Source organism: Blastomyces dermatitidis (genome assembly GCF_000003525.1).
Source record: "Blastomyces dermatitidis ER-3 genomic scaffold supercont1.4, whole genome shotgun sequence".
Classification (NCBI taxonomy): domain Eukaryota; kingdom Fungi; phylum Ascomycota; class Eurotiomycetes; order Onygenales; family Ajellomycetaceae; genus Blastomyces; species Blastomyces dermatitidis.
Genome location: NW_025544777.1, coordinates 3,013,135 through 3,035,964, shown reverse-complemented (window position 1 = coordinate 3,035,964; position 22,830 = coordinate 3,013,135). Strand labels below are relative to the sequence as shown.

The window sequence follows — 22,830 nt, the reverse complement described above, 5'->3', positions numbered from 1 at the left end:
CCAGATCAAATGAAATCAAATGTGAAATTCATAATCTCAGCGGCCAGTCTAGATATAGCTGAACAGTTCAACTTGAAGAAAGACTTCTTAAATGTGAATCTAGCTATTGATGCAGATTATACACAAGCATGAACAAAGAATGTCTAACATGATAAAGATGTTATATTGTTGATAGAGATAGTTAAGAACTTCAAGAAAAGATATAGAGAAATAAGTATTCTCAAAGAAGATAACTCTATGAACTTCACTACTCTTAATGAAAGATCTCAGCAATTATCATCAGTGATATTCAGAAACTGCATCTGCAGAGCCTGTTTCTGATATACTCAGTACTACTATCTCAATTCATCAAGAAAGTCATCTGAATGAAAGAAAAATGAGAAGAAGAGAACTCAGATCAATCAAGCTCTTAAAAATCAAGAATTGAAGAGATATGTTAATCATGCATTATCAAGAGATTCATCAATGAATACAGATATGATAGATGTCAATGAGACAGTTCTAGAAGAAATGATTCTGAAGCAATCAGATCATCAATCTATCAATTAACAGATCTGAAAAATATTCATGAACTCTTCAAATTCTCACTCCTATCTCTGAAACTCCTGAATCTTTGATACTGACGCGGAACAGCATATTTGCAATAATCAAACATGTTTTCTATTCTTTACACCTGTGAACAAGAATGCAGAAGTCTATACAGATGATTCTAGCACTAAAGTTGAAGATTATGAAACTGTTAGAACTATCATGATAAATGAAGCAGAAAAGCAGTTCAATGTCAATCTCATCAACACAGCTTATATACTGAATTTTCATACAAATATCATCGCATGGAAACCGTGTTTTCATATAGAAGGCATCTATTATGATGGAAAAGACTTCAGATTTTGAGAACACACAGAAACTACAATCTTTGCACATGTTGAAGTATTTGAGAGGTTGCTAGTTACAGAATATAATAGTGAAACAGCTGTTTTCTCAACTATCTTGGAAAAATCCACTACTGAAGTCAATGCAGCTATCACATCACACACATCTAATATCACTATATCTGAAAAAATAATATCTTCAAATTCTTCAACTTCTACAAATTCTTCTTCTAATCTGTTAAAACACACTTCAACAAATCATTCTTTCAACCTATCAATACACACAAAATCTTCTTAAAAACCTAAGATCTCTATAGCTACTCAGTCTACATGACATAAGAGATTAGAACATTCATTAAAAATCATCATTTAAAAGCTTATAAATGATGCAACTGGTGTTCAAATCATCAATCTAGAAGATGCTGAGAATGAGCTTATTACTGAGCTTTGTGAACCCTGTTATCTATCTAATGCAAAAAATCAAATATCTAGACATCTTTACATTAGATCTCAAATATCATTTGAACACCTACACGCGGATATCACACATGGCTCTACACAGTGCTATAATGATGAGTGTTATCTCATACATTTTATATGTGATTATCTATGTTTTCATATAACTATAACAGCTATCTGAAAATCAGAAATCTGAAAAGCTCTTAGATAAGCTATCAATTGAATTAAACATTAATTCAACTGTACTACAAAGATTATTTGTATCAACAATGATACTGTAATCAAGAAAGCAGTTGATTTCATAAATTAAGTGAATGATGAAGGTCTAGAGATGAAGTATTCTTCAGAGTATATTCATGAGCAAAATGATGCAGCAGAGTGAGCAGGAGTAATATTAATAACAAAGACAAGAACTCTACAGATAGAATCTCTTCTATCACAATCACTTTTCTCTGAGATTGCACTTACTGCCATCTATCTAGTGACTTGAATCTCTACTAGAATTCTAGATTGAAAGTCATCTTTACAAGTATTGAAAGAATTTCTACAAATCAAACCTCACTTCTGTGCTCATCTTTGAATCTATGAATGTCGCATCTAAGCAAAGATACTGAATGAAGTTCTCAATAGAAATCACTCTTAGAAGCTAGATCTCTGAGTATATATTAAATATCTAGTTGAATATGATTCTACAAACATCTATTGAATCTGAATTCCACACTTAGAACAGGTGATAAGAGCAAGAGATGTAATATTTGATAAGAATAGAAAATTCAACTCAGAAGATCTCTACATTGAAAAACAACTAAGAGATTGAGTATCTAAGAAGGTAAAGCTTCTATATATGAAAGTTTGAGAATCATCAATAACTTCTATCAATCAATTGAAAGAGATTATAGATGCAGATATTGATGTTTTTCATTTCAAAGAAAATGCTTAAAGCTCTGAAAAAATAGAGGAGAAAAATAATGTTTCAATTCTTTCTACATCAGATTCAACACCAGATTCAACGCCAGAGTCAACAGGTTCTGATATTAATATTAATACTCAATCAGCTGTGATAGATAATTGAACATGAAACATTGCATCTAGAGCTCATAATATCAGTGCTGATTTTGATGAAGCTAATATCATTGAAGACTGCAGAATATGAAAATACAGAGCTGCTCATTTTATGACAGTTGAAAATGTCAAAGACAATTCTTATTGAATGATCAATGATGCATTCTCTCATTCAAATTCACACATAGACTTTAATAAGTCTCAAAATTTATTTCCTAATACTGTTTTCACAGTTATCAACAATACAGCTATATCAAGAATTCATAGATCTCAACTGTTAAATTCACTGAATCACTGAGCAGATGTTGAAAAACACTCACATTGTGAAGAATTTGAGAACACTGTTAAGTGAGAATGAAATAGTATATCTCTGCAGAATACATATGAAATTACTAGTAGATTACAGAGAGACATCTCAGTAATTTTCTTATAATAAGTATTCATCTACAAATTCAATGATGAAGGTTTTCTTTTGAATTACAAAGCTCATATTTGTATACACAGAGATCTTCAATCAATCACAGATCTCACTACTATAGCTTACACACTAGCTGTCAGAGATCTCTGAATCTTATTAGCTTTAATAGCAGCATTTGATCTAGATGCAGAATAGTTAGATGAAATCAATATCTTCATTAATAGTAATATTGATGAGCTAGTATATATGAAACTATCTGATGAATGATGAAAGTTGAAGAGAGTGCAAAATTTGAAGTATTTAAATTATATACTAAAACTTCTATAAGCACTATATAAATTACACAGATCACTTCTTCTCTGATTAAATGAACTATCTTCAACATTGAGAACACTAGGCTTTATCTCTATATCAGAGAATTAATGTCTCTTCTTTAATAATTGATTAATCATCTTCTTCTATGTGAATGATATTATCATTCTATTATAATGAGAAGATTTGAAAGAAAGAGATTAACTAATCAAAGATCTTAAAAATGTCTATGAGATCTGACAGATGAGAGATTTGAAATGATTTCTCAACATGCAAATAATATATAATCACTTCAACTTGAAGCTCTGACTATGTCAGAATGCCTATATTGATAAGATAGTTGATACATATCATCTCAGACATGTCTGTAAGATATATACTTCACTAACTGATACTTCATTAGAGCCTTTTAACAAGTCAGTTATATCTGCAAAAATTCATTATTATCAATAACATATCAGCTTCTGTATCTACTCAGCAGTGATGACTCACTCTGATATTATATATACAGTGAGTAAACTAGCTATATTCATAATAAATTCATTGAAACATTACTTATCAGAGATAAATAGAATTATATCTTATCTATATAATATGAAGAATCTCACTATTTAATATAATGATAATATTGACAGATCTCTACAACTTGATCTCAAACCTGATATTATTAAAGTTATCAGTGATGCCTCTTTTACAGATAATTCAGATTGCTGCTCTATACAAGAATATATCTTCAAACTATTCAGTGAGACTGTTGATTGAAAATTAAATAGATAGATAATTATAACTACATCTATCACAGAAGCTGAGCTTATTACTATCTCATAAGCTAGCAAGAAGTCTATCTGATGAGATAGATTCTTTCAACATATTTCATTTAAACCTGGTTACAAGATCTGTATTCAATGTGATAACTGTCAAACTGTTGACATTCTTACAAAGAAAGACCTCTCTATAATCACAAAGCTTTATCATGTTGATATATATGGAAGCTGGCTCTGAGAACATGTTCAATTCAGTGATATTACAGTTGATTGAGTGCCTACGGCTCAGATGTTAGCGGATGGCCCCACTAAGGCTCTGCCACGCCAGAAACATATGGAATTTGTCAAGATGCTAGGCCTAGTTGATATATCAGATATCATCAAGGCGTAAGCAGAATGATGATATAAATAATCTATCTTGACAAAATCTCTACAGATTCATCTACACTCTTTTTTGTTGCAGCTTCATTTACACTTTCATTTACACTTTCATTTACAATTTCTTTTACATGTTACATTCGCTGAAGAGGGTGTGTCAGAAAAAAAAGGTTATAAACTACTGAACATCATCAACATCATATTACTACAATATTTCTCATCATCATCAGCTTACTACAATGCTCATCTAATACTCACTTATACTAGCTCTCTTGACTCACACATATATTTTACTATAAATAGCTCTATTTTTTGTATGAAATAGATATATTAGATAGTGTATGAATAATATAACAAGCAGATCTTTGCCCCGGTGGCCGAATGGTTAATGCGGCCACCCGGTAGCGCCTTGGCGTGGGAAACCAAGGCGTGTGGGTTCGAAACCCGCAGGGGATACATTAAATCCAGAACTCAAGCACCTCAGGTTCCTAATAAATACAGAGGTGTACAAATCGCTCCAATAAATCGCTCTATGTTCCTGGGCTGGGAAGTTATTATCGCATGTATCTAATTGTCACTCCTTTGTATTTCCTATGTTCTTGTTATCTTGGCGTGGTCTCAACACCTGTATTTCCTCCTGTATAACCAACACTTGGCCTGTATTTAACATCACGCAAGGACTCATCATAAGCTCTGCTTGCATATGAGTATAATGAAAGAATAATAATAATAATAATACAAGCAGATCTTGATACAAATAAGATTCATATGTCTTCAACATATTCATCCGTGACACTCAATCCGACAGAAACATATACTCAATTAGTCAAACGCAACTACATAATTATAGAATTTACTTTCCTCTTCATCATCACGAAAACACAGATTCACTAGCTACGCCTGGCTGGCAGCTTGACCGTAACGTTAGTGACTGGATATTGTCAGGGGAGCCGTGGCGGGGTAGTTAAAATTTATCGAAAATTGAATATTAATTGATTTATGGCACTCAGGTAAATGTCTCTGCAATCAGTACTAAATTGATCATTGAAGAGGCCAGAGTTCTGTTGATCATTACGGCTGTTACGGTTAGCAATCTCACTAGATCACATGACTCACCACTATATTATGTTCTTGTAGATAGATCTATCAATACAATCTTCAACTATTCTACAGATTATAGCCTGAATGGCACATTTTTCTTTTTAGAACATTGCATCAACATTTTTGACACAGATAGTTCATCTTTTTTAAAAAGACTCTTATTCTTTATTAAAGATATTTCATTTTCTCTGAATCTGCTTGTCAGCAGATTTATATACTTTATATTTTTGAGAAAGCATGTTCTTCATTGTGAAGAATATCACTTTTTTTTTTTTACATATCTAGAAGAAGCAGAGCCATCTCAATATAAGTGATATGTCTGTTACTTCTAGACTGGCCGTGTGACCGTGTCTGGGACCAGGACCAGATTTTTTAATAGTCTTATTACCAATTCAACTGCTCTCATTACACAGTTTTAACATTAGATAGTAGTCTCATACTGTCTCAGTGAGACTTACTGTCTACTCTTGTCACATTTTTCAAATGAGATCATGATTTCCACTTCTCAATTTAAATTATTTTTATTGCTTTAAATGACTTTAAATCTCATTTAAGTGTTATCAAAAAGTGTTACTTTTTAAAAAATTAAAAATAGTCTAAAAAAAACCTTAAAATGTCTAAAAATAGTAACTTTATGCCAAGAATGAGACTAAATGAGACTAAATGAGACCACTTTCTCATTTTTTTCAAGTCATGATTTCATTTTAAGATCTGATATATAGTCACTTTATCTGTTTTTTTGATAGCCAGTCCCAGCGGGATTCACGCCAAGAAATGTATGAGACCAGATCAAATGAAATCAAATGTGAAATTCATGGTCCCGGTTAGACTGGCCGCCAGGACCATGAATTTCATGTTTGGTTTCATTTGATCTGATCTCATACATTTCTTGGTGTGAATCCCGCTGGGACTGGCTATCAAAAAAAACAGATAAAGTGACTATATATCAGATCTTAAAATGAAACCATGACTTGAAAAAAATGAGAAAGTGGTTTCATTTGGTTCCATTTAGTCTCATTCTTGGCATAAAGTTACTATTTTTAGACATTTTAAGGTTTTTTTTAGACTATTTTTAATTTTTTAAAAAGTAATGCTTTTTGATAATGCTCAAATGAGATTTAAAGTCATTTAAAGTAATAAAAATAATTTAAAATGAGAAGTGGAAATCATGATCTTATTTGAAAAATGTGACAAGAGTAGACAGTAAGTCTCACTGAGACAGTATGAAACTACTATCTAATGTTAAAAGTGTGTAATGGGATCAGTCGAATTGGTAATGAGACTATCAAAAAATCTGGTCCTGGTCCCAGACACGGTCACACAGTCAGTCTAGTCCCGGCGGCCAGTCTAGTTACTTCAGAGTTCAGCTCAAGACTCAGAATCACATGCTTCACTAAACAACTTATTGATAGAATGATTACTCATTATGAGAAGACTTCTGACTTGCAAGATGAGACTGAGATCAGTTTTTATCAGAGTATGAAATTTGATAATGAGACAACAGAGAAACTTCAGAATAAAGAAAAGCAGAGTCAATATTTATCTACAGAATCTGTTCATTTCAACTTATTAAATTCTTCACTATCTCTTATCTCTGAAATGCTGACTTTTAATAATGATCTGAATCAATCTATCTATTACACTGCAGACAATCTTATGAATCTTATTGTAAGAAATCCCGCTTCTCGCGAATCCTTTACCTCTATTCCTATCTCTCATGTAATCAATAGGGCTAGCGGCCCTTGACTACACACAACTATATAGACTGAAGTTCATGAATACTATTATATATTTAATCTCTAAATTTTATCTTTCTACTGTGAATACTTCTAGTAGTTATCAGTATATATCACATCAAGCTGCAAACACCTGAATAATCACATGTGAGTACTTATTTTTACATTTCAAGCTCAGTCAGTCAGCAACTGTCTGTTATAACTGAAAGAACTAGAAACTTATATACTTCAATCTCTGTGAACTCTACTACAGACACTCAGAAGCAGTCATCTGAATCATGAATAATCTCTATAAAAGAAGTCTTAGAGAACTTATTAATCACTTACAGAACATTATTCTCTACATCTGTGACAGAGAAACTCTCTGAACTCATGAATAAATTAATCTCAGTGAAGAACATTCTTGAGCATCTCTTACAGAATCAAGCTATTTTTCTACAAGAAATGCTTACTGTCTGTAAACACTCTTAAATCAAGTCTCTAGACATGATCTTCAGAGATATTTATAAACTGAAAAGAAACTTTCTTAAGCTATAATCACTTAAGATCACTTATCAAATCATAATCTATAAAAGCTTTTGCAAGTTTGTATTTGAAATTGACTTACAAGCCTGACTATGTGATATAAAAGATGAAGAAGCTGTTATCTATATAATAACAGATCTCTATTACACTGAAGTCAAGAACTGGCTGAATTATCTAGAGAATAATTATAAGAGATTCTGCTGATCTGTTCTTAAGATCTATCTAGAGAATAAGTTAAGAAACTCTGTAAGCTGAACAGAGAACATCTGAACTGTAATCATCAATATCAGAAAAAGAGATGAGAAATCTGATAAAGACTACTCACAGTGCTTTATAAAATTGCAATGTGAATTAAGATCTGTAAAAACAGAGCTCTGAAACAAGACCTGAATAATGATATTTATAAAGAGACTGAATAAAGATATGCAGAACAAGCTCATTAAGTAAGACTCTAAGTTCTTGACTCTGAAGAAACTGATGACTCTCATTCATTACTTATAGATCACTGTGAGAGTCACAGATCTGCAGAGAGCAGATCACTGACTGATCTCATAAGAGTCAGAATAACAGAGAACAGATTTATTAGAAAAAGATAACAAGACACAGAGAGATTCACATCTGACTGCTAAGTAGAGAGAAAGAGCTTTATAAGCTCTTATAAACAGAGTGCACAACAGAGAGATTAAGAAAAAGAGACTCTACTTCATCTATTCTAAATCAGAACATCTTCACACAAACTGTTCAGATAAATTAAAATAGAAATTTAAGAAGTTATGAATAAAGTCAGTAACAGTCTTCTTAAGAGTCTTGAAACTGATACCTGAATCTGTCACTTCTTCAATAAAAATGCTTACTTATAGAAAGAGATCATATCACAGTACTGCTGTCTCACAAGCATAAGAAACATTAATGAACTCAGAATCTCAGGTCACTGTGATGTCTCTAAAGCTCACAGAGTGAATGAGCTGAAAGATGAAGACTGAAAACCTGCTCTTATAATAAGCAGAGTATGAGAACTCAGATCTGAGAGCTGAGAGACTCACAAGAGTTATCTTTAAATTACAAGATCTCTCTGAAATCTGAAGAAGATTTACAGAAACTGTGATTATCACAGATATTATAGATAACATGTACTTGAAACTTGTATGACTTTAAAGACACAATCTGTATATAGCTGTTCACAAGTCAGGTTTATACTTCTGATCAGTGTTAACAGACTCACTTATAGAGATAAAATTAGTTGATACTGCAGAGTTAATTAGAGAAGACAAGCTCATCTATACAATAACTTTGTAAGTGTCTGAAAATCTTATGATTATGAAAACTGAGCTTCAGATATCAAAGAAATACTGAGATCTTACAGAGATATTCAGCTCAGCAAAGATAGCTGAGCTTTCTTCTCACTGTGAGAAGAATCTGATAATAGATTTGATAGAAGAATAGAAATTCTTCTAAGAATTAATCTATAAGCTCTCTCACTATGAGACAGAGGTCTTGCAGATCTATGTAAAGAAGAATCTGAAGAATAACTTTATTCAATCTTCACAGTTCTTCACAGAAGTCTCTGTGATATTCATAAAAAAGAAGAATAAAGATCTCAGATTATATGTAAATTACTGTGATCTGAACTTCAAGATAATAAAGAGTCACTACTCTCTATCTCAGATTAAGAATGTGATCAATCATCTCACAGAAGCTGTTATATTCATACAACTGAATATGATCAATGTATATACACAGCTGTAAATACAGTTAAGAGATGAATAAAAGACTGTCTTTAGAACTGCACTGAGATTATTTGAATATCTAGTGATGTCTTTTAATCTGACTAATATCTCTACAGTATTTCAGTATTTTATCAATAAAACACTTTATATATATCTGAATGTCTTCATAATAATATATCTGAATGATATGATAATGTACTTCATAGAGAAGAAAAAACACACTGAGTATGTATAAAGTGTGTTAAAGGTCTTAAATAAGACAGAACTGTATATTAAGCTTACAAAGTACAACTTCAGTGTCTGTCAGATTAATTTTCTAGAATATATAATTATTACAGATAATATTCAGATGAAATCTTCATAAGTTAAGACTATTCTATTATAATCAGAGTTAACTAGTATTTATAAGATTCAGATCTTTCTGAGCTTTGTGAATTTCTATAGACAGTTTATCTTTATATTCATAAGAATCTTCTTGATTCTTACAGACATACTGAAGAGTCAAAATAAGAAGAAGTTATCTTATAAATAGAGAATGAAAAGATTATTGAGAAGAAAGAACTGTAAGAACTTTCTTATTTCAGAAGCTTACAGAGTTTTTGTAATATTAAAACAGATATTTATAGATACAGTAATACTGTTTCACTTTAATCTCTTACTCTTAATCAGATTGAAGATAGATATCTTCTTCTTTACAATTTCAGAAATAGTCTTATAACTACAGTTAAATAAGAACTGAGTTTCAGTGATATTTTTCTCATAGAAGATGCAACCTGCAGAGATCAACTATGACATTCATGATCAGAAGCTTCTCATAATAGTGAAATTCTTTTATCACTGATATCACTACTTTGAGAGTCTTACAACAGTGATTACTGTTAGAACTGATTATAACAGCTTATAACAGTTTACTTTAATCAAGAAACTCTCACAGTAGCAGATTTACTAAGCTCAGAGACTGAGTCAGTTCTGATTCAAGACAGAACATATCAAGAAATCTAAGAACTCAGTGAACAGACTCTCTCACAGATCAGACTATGTTAAGAAGGCCAGAATGACAGATATAGAGAGACTAGAGAAGACAGAAAAGCTTCACAGAATACTCAGACTGAGTGTTATAAAGAGATTAACTGAAGAGTCTCTTAATTCTCTGTGAGAGAAGAGAGAGAAGAGAGAGAAGAAGTCTGTATAATTACTTTCTATAACACTGAGAGTCAACACTCTGAGAATCTTCACAAGAATTCTTGAAGAGAGTATCTATAATCTGAAGAGTTTACAGGCTTTGAGAAGTACTGTAGAAGATCTAATGTAAGAAGAAATAAAGTATAAGTCTTCATAAAATCTTCTATTCAGATTGTCTGAACTGTAACTGAAGAATGAATATACTCAATATATTCAGAAACTGCTCATGACAGAGATTAATTCTGCAGAAATAAAGAATTGAAGAGACTTAAATAATCCCTTATAAAGAGAGAGCTGAATTTATATATCTGTGAATAAGTTTCTATATATAGAACTTATTAAAAGATATTATAACTCTTCTCTAGTAAATCATTTTATAGATACTAGAACTCATGAGTTGCTTATAAGAAAATACTTCTGACTGAAGATATGAGAACTTATGAAGAAGATAGTGAATTCTTATACTATTTATCAGAATTTGTAAGTAGTGCAGTTCAGATTATATAAAGAACTTACTTCTCTATTTATTTCACAGAAATCTTAAGAACAGCTAGAAATGAATGCTCTTATGAGTCTCTCTGAAAGTAAGAACATATATAATGTCTGCTTTGACAGTATACTGATAATAGTGAATCACTTCATCAAGATAACACACTTTATACTCACTTACAAGAACTTAAAGTTAAAGAATTTGACTCATATCTTCATCTGTAATGTGATTCAGTTATATGAATTATCTATGAATATTATCTCAGATAAAGAATTAATCTTCACAGAAGAGTTCTAATCTGATCTGATAACTATACTAAAGATCTTATAAGATCTAAGTATAGCTTTTCATTAACAGACAGATGATCAGATAGAATATCTGATGAGTATATTAAAACAGTATCTACAGTACTTTATTAATTATAATCAGAATGACTGAGTGCATTGATTATCACTCACAGAGTTTATATATAATAACTCAAAGCATATCAGCATAGATAAAATTCTCTTTGAGATACTCACTGAGACTTATCTGCAGATGATCTTAATGAATCTGTGAGAGTACACTATAGAGTGTGATAATGTCTGTGAACAGGCTAAGAGAATTCAGAAGATTCAGAAGAAAGCCTGTAAATTCTTGAGAAAGACTCAAGAGTATCAGAAGAGATACTATGACTTTAAGCATATTATAAAGAGTTTCAAGAAAGATAATAAAGTCTGACTGAGTTTAGAAAATATTATCACACAGAGATCTAGTAAGAAGCTGAATCTCTTATAAACAGAATCTTATAAGATTATGAAGAAAGTTAGTTTACAGTTCTATAGATTAAAACTGTTATCTGAGTTACAGATATATAATATTTTTCATGTCTCTTTACTCTGTAAATATAAGAAATTCTTAGAAGAGAATTCTGTGACTTATCACTTTATCTATAAAGTACTAGAGAGTGAAAGAGAATATCAGATCAAAGAAATTATTAACTCAGAGAAGTGAGATTATAAGCTCTGATTTAAGGTTCAGTGATAAGAATATTCTGATAAAATAAATAAGTTCACTTAAGAATTATTCAGATAGATAAGATATCTGTAGAAGCTGAGACATGACTTTTATACTATAAATTCTGATAAGTCAGAATGACACAGTCTTCACTAAGAATCTGATTGTGATAAAGATATTAATACTGTTATTTATGAATTCTAGTTTATAAGATAATGAATTTCTACTGAGATGAACAGTCTGCAGTATATACAAGAAAAGAAGAAATCATATTCTTATTAAAGCTAAAAAATAGAAAACAAACAGAGCTGTGAACACAATTTAGAGATTAATAAAGAAAAAATAAAGAAAACTCACACTCACACTCATACTCTTAACATCTATAACATTTAATTCTCTCACAATTACTAATTTTCTTCTTCAAAGAAGCAGAGAGCATTATGTCTACAGTATAGACAATTGTTGCATTTGATGTGAAGACTGTTAGAAATGCACAGACTTCAGAGAAGCTGAACATCAGAGTACATACAGTTGCAGCAGAGCTTTGAAGACTGATTATCTGTACATATGATCAGATATCTCTTATAAAGCTGTGTTCACTTCCTCAGTTATGCTGAAGTATTCAGTCTGAAAATAATTAAGATATGAAGAGAAGACTCATCTGCTCAGATCAACTTCTGTCATAAATTCATGACATTTGTATTGTCTTGATTACTCAGATTTTGCAGATACTCAGAGACTCATCTCTCATTGACAATGAAATTGCAGAAATGCACTGTGACGTGAGGATCATTGATAGAGAATCTAGACATATTTGTATATACCTGGTCAGAGATTGTGTAAGCAGAGAGAGAGTGATCATAGGCCTGCAGGACTGCAGAAGACACTGATAACACTGAGAGCTTCACAAGAACTATCAGCTAGAGTCTGTAAGGAATTACTTGTAAGAAGACTTACAGTAAAGAGAGAGACTACACTGCTTAAAGTCAGAAACTGATCTGAAGAAGGCAGAGAATTGACTGCTGATCTGAAGATCAGATGCAGTGACAGAGCTGAGAGAAATAAAGACACAGTTGTAAGCAGTGATATTTCTGCTTCATCAGTTAGTAAAAAGTGATCAGAGAAGTTGCAGAAACACTTATAAGAAGCTCAGCAGTAATCAGACATTATTTACAAAGATATTGAAATTGAAAAATTTTTTTATTCTTGAGAAGTCCTTGAATTAATATATAAATATTGTTAGAAACACTCTCTCTCTATCACCTGAATGAAAACACTTCACAGATAAATGAGAATACTCACAGTTTATAAGAATGAGAGCTGTTATAGAAAAAAAGACAAGAAGATGAAATTTCACAGACAGATCTGAGATATTTATACTACTCTAGAGAGATTTACTTACACTGTAAGTGATTCTGTGAAACAGTCAGATCACTCTAGTAAATAAAAGTGATTATAAATCACAGATCTGAATCTTTCTATATAATTACAAAGAGTGATTGCAGACTGCAGACATTTTGATTCTATAATTCTATAGAGTTAGTAAAAGAATGAAAAATTCCTTACAATTCTACAGTGTCAAAGAATAATGATTTATAAGAATGAGTAAAAGATTAACTTATGAATGCTTCTCTTTGATGAAGATAATCTCATAGAGAGTGATTTATCTGTAAGATGAATCTGTGTAATGATTACACAAGAATCTTGTGAAAATAATTAAGAGTCAACTGAAATTCTTCTATATAAAAGATATGAGATGAATCTGTGTAGTAGTCAGAGAAGAATCTGTAAATTATAAAGAATCTTACAGAATAAGAAACTGAGTGACAGACTCTTTTCTCTTCATAATAATAAGAGATTTTTTCTTACTGAGATTTTTTATAGATATGAAGGATTTTTAGTGAGTATCACTGCAGTGCTGAGCTGATTCTATGAAGTCACTCAGTGAAAGACTTTGCAGACAAAGTCTTAGAGAGAGAAAGATATGTAAGAAATCTCACTTCTTACAGATTCTTTATCTCTATTTCTATCTCTTACATAATTAATAGAGCTAGCAGCTCTTGACTACACACAACTATATAGACTGAAGTTCATGAATACTATTCACAACTCAGCTTGAATACTATTATACATTTGACCTCTACATTTTATCTTTCTACTGTGAATACTTCTAGTAGTTATCAGTATATATCACGCCAAGCTGCAAACACCCGAATAATCGCCTGCGAGCACTTATTCTTACACTTATACAGATAATGCTACAGAATCAAATGACTGCAGCTGAAATCACTTAACATCTCACTATATCTGTCTCTGCACAAAGAGACACTATAAGAGATGAGTTATGAGAATATCAGAAGAAAGTTAAATATACACTAGATATTAAATCAGTGATCACATTTGATAACTCTAATTATAAAGTCTGACATGTTGATATATTAACTAATATAGAAGTTATTGATGAAATCAACATTCTATTGAGAACTTAGCAAGAATTCTCTTTTACATGTTATATTAACTCTGAGAAGTGAAGAATTCATTTCAAGTCTCTATATAGATGTATGCTATCAAGTCTTGTTAAAAACATTTGAATCACTATTAAAATCTTGAAAGCTGACAATACTGCAGCTCTGTGAGATAAGATCAATATTGAATATATAATATCACTGACTGAAGAATGAGTTAATATCTTCAAGAAATTGACAAAATTACAAGTTAAGAAGAATGATTATCTTACTTTTCAGAGATGTTTCTACTATCTTATTATCTATCACAAGAAGCTCTGTCAGAGCACTGAGAATATATATTATGATCTTTTTCTTAACAATCTACAAGATTATCAAAGACTTTTTGTCAAGACATATTTGAATGAATTTTTCTCCACTGATCAGAGACTGATTGTCAACATTGATATTGATGATTTGATAAAGCAACTGATCAAGTGTGCATTCAAGAAGATCATCACTGAGTGAAAAAAGCAGCCTCAGGTCAATTCTGTGACTGCGAAAAAGAACAAGAACAAAGATAAGAACAAAGATAAGAATAAAGATAAGGATAAAAGCACATCTGTATGAAAGTGCACTCACTGCAGAAGATATAGACATACTGTTGACAGATGTTTCATCTTACACTCTGATAAAAAGAAAAAGAAGAATGATAAGAAGAGAGAGAAGAAGAATGACTTGATAAATTCTCAATCAGCAGCAAATGCAGTAATTATAAAGATTAAGTTCTATTTCTCTTTCACAGTCACTGAAAAATCATTCTCTAGATCTTGATATTTGAACACATGTGTAAGTCTGAATATGACAGATGAGCTTCATTCTTTTTCAAATATTAAATCTTTTAATGATAACATCTCTGTTGATTCTGTCACTGAGAGAACTGAGTTTATCAAGAAGATTGAAACTGTCACCTTGAAGATTGAGAGTGATGATGTTAACTTACAGAATATTCACTATATTTCTAATATTACAGTTAATCTGCTCTCATTTGCAAAGCTTGAAGATCAGAGATTTCAATTTACATTGTCTTTCACTATTCCCTCATTTTTCATTTGCAGAGCCTTGAACAGTGTTATTTTTCATACAGTTTGAACTGCTCAGAACAACATATATAAGGTCAATGAACAGGAGTTCAATGAGGATTTCAATCATTCAAACAAGGCAGTCAAGTATATTGTGATGATATCTCATAAGTAATTTTAACTGAAAAGTTGATCTTTCTGTGACTGCTGTCACTACTGTTAATAACATTGATTCTACAGTTTCAAATACAGATCTCAAGAATATAAGAATATCAAGACTCTTTTGAATTGATACTGTGATCTCAGTCACATTCACACTGATGCTATAATTACTATGGTCAAGAATTTTCATACTGAAGTCACAATTAAAGATTCTAAGACTAAGTTTTTTTGTAAGAAATGTGTCAAGACAGGTATAATGTGAGATTATTCAAAAACATCAATATCTAGATCTATTCAACTCATTGAGAAGGTTTATATTGACCTTGCAGATAATAAATGTATATTGAAAGATCTCTCTGATCATCTCTTAGAGTTCTGTCAGGAAATTAAATACTGAATGCTTATCATCTGTGATGTGACTCACTACTGTTGTGTGGTTCGGAAGAACGTACGACCGTCGGATAATAACGCGGCCGCTTCCGAACTACTAGCGTACGAATGTAAAGAGGGCCCTAGCGGCCACTAATTAATTTAGCGTATGAGATTCAATATATAAGAAGCTGATGTACGCCTGTAATCATACGCTGGCTTAAGCAACCTTTGAATCACATCTGATAGTATGTCTAAAAACTGATGAGAAGCACAGGCTCCTTCAGAGTGTGATAATTCTGTCTATGAAGTGATTTGTAGTTATTATGTCAGTGTGATTCTAGAACATCTCAAAAGATAGTGTACAAAGAGCAGTGAGTGAAAGAGCATCTGATTAATACTGCTTCACTTGTTGAGGGAAAACTCCATGCTCAGGCAAATGCCACATATGAGACACAAACAGATGAGATGTGAGAAAGGGAATGAGAGCAGTGAACCAGATTCAAAGAAGTCTGCTCCCTACTCAAAAGAAGGATAAAAAGAGGAAAGTGATCATCATCAGAGTTGTACAATGATAACAGAAATCATATAACAATATAACAATACAGCAATATAACAATAGACATTGTATGATCAATAAGAAAATCACTGAAATGAATACTTTCTCTAGTTAATATGAACAACACACTTCTCTGCTACCTGAACTGAAAGATATGCAGAATCTCTCAGAGAAATTACTTAAAGCAGTAAGAAAAGCAGCTGAGACAGCTGAATCAGAATCAAAGCTCTGTACATGTACAAGAATTCTAAACAAAATCAAGACCTTGTATACACAGTGACAGGCCAAGGTGAAAGTTAAATAACAATTGATATTCACTGCAAATCAAGCATTCACTATGAAGAGCTTTGTCAATGCAATCATTATCATCAATAAAAATAGAGAAAATCAGATCTTAGACCTGCAGCAGAAGATTAAATATTTACACAGATAGATGACTACACTGAATCTGAAGATCTTATCATGATTGTTCATGATCTCTTCAGAAGTGTACATATCATCAGAGACTGCTATGTAGAATGAGAATTCAAGTATGAAATACATCAAGCTGAGAGATCTGTCAAAGTTATCAAGCTTTAATAACAACTGAAAAAATGATGCTGTAATCAGCTGACTAAGTCAGATATAATTATATTATTGAATTGAATATGAACTCACAGATAAATAGTTAACAGAATTTTAACAAGTCTTAAGATCTGTCACATTTCTACATGAAAAAGTAAAGTCATTATAAATGACTGATGAAAAAATGAATCTCACAGACTCAGAGTAATACTCATTCTTATAAACATGAAATGAGTTTTTCAAATAAATCTTGTATAACTTTGAGAAAGTGAATATATAAGATAAGCATTATAAACACTTCACTGAGTGTAGACAAGTGAGTAATCTTATATCATACTTCACACACTTCAGCTTACACTATCTCACTTTGAATGAAGAGCTTTTAACATCTTTCTATTTATAGATCTTCATTCATGATCTTATATCTGAGTTGAGAGCAGAATGGAAATGCTTAATCTCACAGTCAGACACAGTGAAGAAAGCATATAATATTCTCATTATACAGAAATAAGCAAGTCAATTGTAACAGAAAATACTGCAATTGAGTATATCTCAGCAGAGAATGAGTAATCAGACTTCTATGACACAAGTTATATATCTAAATATAATGAATCTAGATCTGAATATCATCACTAAAGTGTGAAATTCTTTGAAAAAGGAATTCTCTGAGTGAAAATCTTGATATTGTTTACATCAAGCTTGCTTCAACTGCAGATACTAAAATCATGATGCAAAAGATTGCACTCAGTGTGCACAGTCAAGAGAAGTAAGAGAGTCAAAAAACTAGCAGAATCAGTGAGCTCAGAGACACTTACTGATATTCTATAAAAAGTCTTCAAAGTGAAAGAGATGTCTGTGTTAGATGATTCTCTGAATTCTGTGAATATAAAGAAGAAGCAGACTTCTGAATAAGATGTGAGTGAGAATAAAGTGAATATTCATCTCAATGTCTTGAGACCTGAAATGTTAATGTATAAGAGACACTTGAATAAGAATTGAGAGATAGCTGTAAAAGTGTTAACAGACACAGAAGCTTCTATACAATATATTAATAATTATATAATTCAAAGATTGAAAGAAGTTCACTGAGTAGAGAATTCTTAATACATAAAATTATCTGATAACTGATATCTGATATTACCTGCAAAAGTAAGAGTTCTCTTGCACTTCAGAGAATAATCTTGTTATATTTGAGTACAAGAGCTACAGAATGTGAAATACAACCTTATTCTTGAACTCAACTGATTTCAAAGGTTCAACCTGCAGATTCAATGATGTACATGCTATATATAGTTGACTGATAGAAAGAAAATGATTCATACAATTCTATTAACTGATATGAGAAGAACATTTCATGTCTCTGATATAGAAGAATTAAATCTGCTTATATATCAATAAGCAAAGAGAACAATTTGTAAGACCTCATCTGAAAGCATTCTGTATGTCATACAGGACTCAGAAGCAGAGGAAACCAAGATAAAGAATATATGAAAGAACAAGCATATGAAGAAGCTTCTGAAGAAGCATGAGAAGATCTTTCAAACAGATCTTTCACTGAAATTATCACTGAAATGAGAATTTGTACATGAGATTGACACAGAGGGTGCAAAATCAGTCAATCAGAATGCATACTCTCTGTCACAAATGCATCTTGAAGAATAGAAGTGTCAGATCACTGACCTTCTAGAACATAGTCTCATACAATTCTCATCAAGCATGTGAGGCTTTCCAGTTCTATTCATGGAAAAGATAGATGAGAAGTGATGAATGTGTATCAATTACTGAGCACTCAATAAGCTTATAATTAAGAATGAATATTCACTGCTACAGATTCAATAACAGTTGAATACAGTTGAAAACACCTGATATCTATCAAAGATTGATCTTCTCTCAGAATACTGACAGATCTGTATAGATGAACTGTCAGTTCTGTGAACTATATTTAATATGCAATGAAGAAAGTTTAAATTCCTGGCAATGTCATTCAGTCTGATAAATACACTCATCATCTTTCAAATAATGATGAATACAATTCTTCATAAACAGAATAAAATCTCATATCTTATATATCTCAATCTCATTCTAGTCTTTTCAAACTCATACAATAAATATCTGAAGCATCTCAATGAAATGCTTATAACTCTGACAGAGTATAAGCTCTATGTCAAATCAATCAAGTGTGTATTTGAAATGAAAGAGTTAGAGTTCATAGAATATGTAGTGAGTGATGAGTGTATACATCTCATTCTGAAGAAATTGAATATTATAGTAAATTGACTGTGACTGAGAAATGTACATCATGTACAATAGTTTCTTAAGTTGATCTCATACTACTGTAGATTCATCAAGGATTTCACATGAATATCTGCATCACTCTCAGATCTCTTAAGAGAAACAGATGCAAATCTGCAAAAGAAGAAGTTTTGTTCAATTATCTGAAATGCTGTGTGTGAAGAGGCTTTTCTCACACTGAGAGAATATATAACAATATTCTCAGTACTTATTCAATCAGATCATGATAAATCTTTCTACATTGAGATGAATACATCTGAATGAGCTATCAGAGGCGCTCTTCTACAGATGAGTAAGAATAGCAAGCTGCATCTGATAATGTACAATGGTAGAAAACTATCAGACACTGAGCTCAATTACTCAGTGCATGAAAAGGAATTGCTAGCAATCAAGCACACACTGGCATTGTGAAATAGATATATCAACAACAGATATACAATAACAGTGATTATGAATCATGAAAGCCTTGTCTATCTATAATCAACAATAAAACCTTTCAAACACTTAGTATGTTGAATCTCAGAGTTTCAAGCATATAATCTTCATATCAAATACTGAAAGAGATCAGACACAGTGATACCAGACACAATCAGTCACAGACTCAATTTCATGAGTGAGAGTTCTGTAAATCAGGCACAAGAGATGTTCATGTTAAATACACTGAGAGAATGCAAGGAATCAGAATGAGTGAACATTATAATCTCTTACTTAAAGAATGACAAGATGTTGAATGATAAGTATCTTATAAAAGTAGTAGAAGAGATACTTCTGAACTTCAAGTTGAGAAAATTGAAAAACAACATTATGCTTTATTATAATCTAGAATATGCAGAAGCTCTCTATCTAGAATCTTCATTTCAATGTGACTTGATGACTCACATGCACAAGGAATTCAGTCACTTAGAAAGCTCTGAACTCATGAGTGTACTTGAATCAAGAGTATACTGGTCAAGCATGGCTGAGAACATTCAGATATACACTCATGAGTGCTTAAATTGTCAGGTTGTAAAAGAATCTAAGAAAGAGTTAGAATGTGAGAAAGTACAACATCAGATGAAGTGTACAATACAACTGTTCAAACAATAAGAGATGAACCTTATAGACATATTACTGTGAACATTAAATGAAAATCAATGAATAATCACTGCTATTGATTATGCTACTAACTGGCCAGTTATGAAAGCAGTTTCAGAGATAATAGAGAAGGTGATGATGAAGTTTCTACATGATGAGATCTATATCAACTATGAAATGCTGTGTAAGATTCTAACTGATAACAGTGCAAATCTTGTAGAAGAAGTGATAAGGCATTTCATGAGCCAGTTACAGACAAGACATTGTAGAACAATGCTATATTATCTGCAGATGAATTGAAAGATGAAATGCTTGAATGAAATCTTGAGCAACATGCTGATGAAATATCTAGTGAGCAAGCCTACAAGACTATGAGATGAATATCTCGGGCAGGTACTACTGGCCACGCGGATTTGACAGCATGCAGTCTTCAAGCATTCATCATTCTATCTGTTGTATGGATTGCATCCGCGCATTCTGAAGAATGCTTTGGAAAAGATGAGAGAGAAAACAGCAGTTACAGACACAGCAGTAACAGTTGCAGATACAACAGTTGCAGACATGAAACCAAGATTGAAAGAGATCAGTCACACATGTGCAAAAGCTAACAAGTTACTCCTGAACTGAGCAATTCAATCAAAAAGAATATGAGACTCACTTGTTAAGAAATCAAGTCTCAAGATGAGAATGTGAGTTCTTGTATACAATGAGAATTCTGAGAAGTTTCAATCTAGGTGATTTGAGTCATATAAAATACTCAAATCACACTCTCTGAGAATGTACACATTGAAAGAATCAGAGAGACAGATCTTACACAACTTAATCAATGATTCATGACTTAAGAAAGTAAAGATATAAGATCTGAGTGAATTATAATCATCTACAGCACTATTATCAGTGTTGAAAAAGAAGAGTCTTATAATTGAAAAGCCTTACAAAGTAAGAGAAATCATAGACACTTATGAATCAGATAATCTCACTTATTCCAATCTTTTCACAATTATAAGAAAAGAATGAGAAGAAATGAAGAAATCAGATGAATATCATACTTCAATAAGTGATGAGACTGTAGTCAGTCATACAATAATGCACTGCAGACAGCAGACACAACACAGTAAAGAGTGATCTCAAAGCAGCAGACTTGCATGTGAGTCAGGTCACAGAAGAAAAAGAAATTCAGAGTTGAATTCAACTGTTTACACTAGTTCAATCATGAAGATCACAGAGAATAAACTATCTGACACATCTACAGATATATGAGATCAAGTCATCTTAACCTCTGAGAATACTCAGAGATCAGATGAGATTAGTTTTGATAAGCTGTTCACTGTAGTAGTCTGAGTGAGTGAAGAGAGACAGTATAATATGTGAGACAGAATCACAAAAAGTTGAAAGCTGCTGAACCTAGTCACTGAATGCTGTATCATATAGAGGTCATATAAGAGTAGTGACTAGCAGATAGAGAAAAAGTGTAAGAAAAGAGATGATGAATTAGTCATCAACTGTAAGAATCAGCTGTAAAAGACAAATATTATTATACACATCTCATTCATTTTCATACATCACATATTTAATCTATTTTCAACATCATGCCACCTGAAAAATGCCAAAAACAAAGGAAATCTCAAAACTCAAGATCTGTAAGAAATTCAAGAGCTGCAAGCTGCTCTTACAACAACACTGTGCATAACTCTGATTCCTCTACTGCTCTGTATACAACATTAATATCATTTATCACAAGATTGACTGAAATGTCAATATAGAAATGTGTATGTATATGTGTAGAGAAATTGAAGAAGAGCACAGAACCTGCAGAATCAGAAGCCAGAACAGAGAGAACAGAGATGAAAGAAACAGAAGAAGAAGAAGACACAGAACTGAATGAATGACAGTAGAAGTTATCTGAGACTGAACACTTATGATCTGATATGCACAGAATCTTCCCTGCAGAGAAGGAAGAGAAAGTGATGAAAGAAGCTTAAGAGAAGAATAGAATAGTCTCAGTGATATTATTATCTTTGATCAGAATGATCTCTGACACTGAAGTAACTAAGAATTATTATTAGCATATAAAAATTGTAAAATCAGAGATGAGAACAGTTACTGAATAAATACTCACTGATCTTAGAGTTGTATATACAATTGCAACATGCATGAGGCTTCTCAGAAAGAGAGAGAGAGACATGAGAAAATACAGAAAGTAGAACACAGTGTGTAAACAGCTCATTCTCATGATAACATCTCAGATAAAATATACAAGTC

At 31.8% G+C, this 22,830-nt stretch overlaps 1 pseudogene across 1 annotated transcript; it reads left to right on the top strand.

Moving 5' to 3' along the window:
• The first annotated feature begins 4,632 nt into the window (after positions 1–4,632).
• Positions 4,633–4,721, top strand: BDCG_16900 (annotated as a pseudogene). The gene has a single exon. The product of its transcript is annotated as a tRNA-OTHER (tRNA).
• The last annotated feature ends 18,109 nt before the right edge of the window (positions 4,722–22,830 follow it).